Source organism: Triturus cristatus, chromosome 9 (genome assembly GCF_964204655.1).
Source record: "Triturus cristatus chromosome 9, aTriCri1.1, whole genome shotgun sequence".
Taxonomy (NCBI): Eukaryota; Metazoa; Chordata; class Amphibia; order Caudata; family Salamandridae; genus Triturus; species Triturus cristatus.
In genome coordinates this window covers 1,150,742,218-1,150,744,535 of record NC_140592.1, presented here as the reverse complement: position 1 = coordinate 1,150,744,535, position 2,318 = coordinate 1,150,742,218, and the positions used below count along the sequence as shown (strand labels likewise).

The 2,318-nt window shown below is 38.5% G+C and overlaps 1 long non-coding RNA gene across 1 annotated transcript; it reads left to right on the top strand.

The window, feature by feature from the left end:
- Nucleotides 1–459: 459 nt before the first annotated feature.
- Nucleotides 460–1,922, top strand: LOC146799531 (uncharacterized). The gene is made up of 3 exons (XR_014969281.1): nt 460–845; nt 992–1,101; nt 1,454–1,922. It is a non-coding gene; the product is annotated as an uncharacterized LOC146799531 (long non-coding RNA).
- The last annotated feature ends 396 nt before the right edge of the window (nt 1,923–2,318 follow it).

Sequence of the window (2,318 nt, the reverse complement as noted above, 5' to 3'; positions counted from 1 at the left end):
GATGCAGTACTAGTCTAAGATGGCGTCCGCTTTTTTCGCCATTTCTCCCGTATACCACTTGATACAGCACTAGTCTAAGATGGCGTCCGCTTTTTTCATCTTCCCCAGGCTAGTATTGATTACCATCCTTCGGTACGCGTCAATTGGCGCATGATGATTACGCTTTCAAACAGGAACCAATCGGGGATTGGTTCAGGGGTCATATAGGAACCCTTATGCAACAGTCCTGTTTGCACTCCGTTTGCGGAAGCGGCATTAACGGATACCATAGTGTTGGATGACTGACGGGATCTTGGAGGTAAGATTTTGAGCGCTAGATCAGTGTATGTAACCAAGCAGAACCATAATCATTAGAGAACACTATTGTTTAAAAAATATTTGATATTGCTTTGTCCTGGAGAGGGAATAAATATCTATACTTCCTTCTAGATTAAGGTGTTGCGCCCCCTATCAGAAGCGGCGATTTTACAAAATAAGCTGCATATGATCCCATAGCTGGAGAAGATTCAAGCCGTGCGAGGGACTATAGTAAGTGCACATATATACTCTCTATTCATACTGATTGGCAGTCCCCTGGCTAGTTTCTGGTAGTCCCCTGGCTAGTTTCTGGGCTTTATTTCAGTGAATCTACACACAGTTGGTTTCCTTTCCTCTTCTTCTTTTCCTTTTAGACATGTTTTGGCGACTACCGATGTATCGACGTGATCTAATCAGCCGCGTCTAACTCCCCGCGGAAATTTGTAGTTCTCTGACAATATTGGACACCAAGCTACTGTATAGAAGAGTTGTGCACATTGCACCAGCCAACCTTGCTACTAAGCTTCCTAGAGATTCAAAAACTATAGGTAATTCAGGTTGCAATTAGCTTTGTTCCATTCTGCTAATGTCCACTAGATATATATATATTGTCTCAGTCTCAGTGGATATGTAGTCTGTATGTCTGTATGGGACCAGGACTATCTAGTTTAAACTTTTTATTCCTCATTTACAGATACGTTGGGGTAGATTTTGGCCACCTTTGCACGAGCAGACGGGTTGTGCGGAACCACTTGCGTCTTACCCATTATTCTGCACTACCGACATGAGATCATTTTTAAGAAGGTATGTAGTCGTGCTGCTAGCTAGTGTCAAAACTTCAGTTATCTAACACTCCCAAGGATATGTAAGCTCATAATATGCCTGGAGCGGCCCACATAATAGTATGGGTACTATCTAAAATGTTTCAGGCCTGCACATTTCCCATCTACCAGGATATTTAAAGGTGTCCTCAATAGATAGCACCTGTAATGGCCCATGAGACACAATGGATCAGATAACAGAACTGGAGATAAATCGTAGTAATTTGTATATAGTGTATTATCAGGAGATTTGTATCTTCTTTTTAGTAATTGTGCACTTGAGTCATTGTGTGTATATAAACGATCATAGTTTGTTTTTTCTTATTATGTTGTAGGAGCTAAGGAATCATGGCTACCTGAGGAAGGCTGAACGCCGAAACGCGCGTAGTGTGATTTAATAGAGCCATGTTCAAAAATTTTGATATCAATTGGAAAGTAATTGATGTGATTTAATAGAGCCTTGTTTAAATTTTGATATCAATTGTAAAGTAATTTGTCGACCAATATGCAATGATATATTACCCTTAACACGTGTTCACTTTAAAAAAGTTTTTCTTTCGTTATACACTTTTTGTCTTTCTCTCCTATGTGAGTTACAAATATACCTGTACATGATATTGGTATAATCATTAATGTGTAAATCAATGCACAAATTGAATGAATGATTTAAAGAGCAATTGTACATATAACTTAGAAAATCATTGACCACAAAATTTGATTTGATTGGACTGTACATAGAGCATTGAGAAGGTCGAATTGAGACATTAAGCGTATGTATATAAAGACATGTATAGATTGATACACAACAAATAAAAACATAGAAAACATAGAGTTGTTGTTGGGGTTATATTTGGTCGCTATGACTATATAGTGCACTTTTTTATATAAATATATTTTCCTTATTCTTTTGTACACTAGTCTACTTTGTCTGAATAAGTTTCCTATATATTTTGCTAATAATTGCTTTAAACCCTGATATAGGAAACTACATTAGGGGTACCCTTGTTACATTGCATTACAGAATGCTGAATTAATCATACATTCACACACAGTCAAGAGATCTGGGTTAAATCCATTGCTCTTTTTCTCATAACGCCACCCTAGTTTGTTCCATTTGCTTTTTTCGCCCTAAGTGGGAAGGGTATGCCAAGACGTGGGTCCCATGCTCACTGCTCCACTGGATTCAAGCTAGCCTGGCTG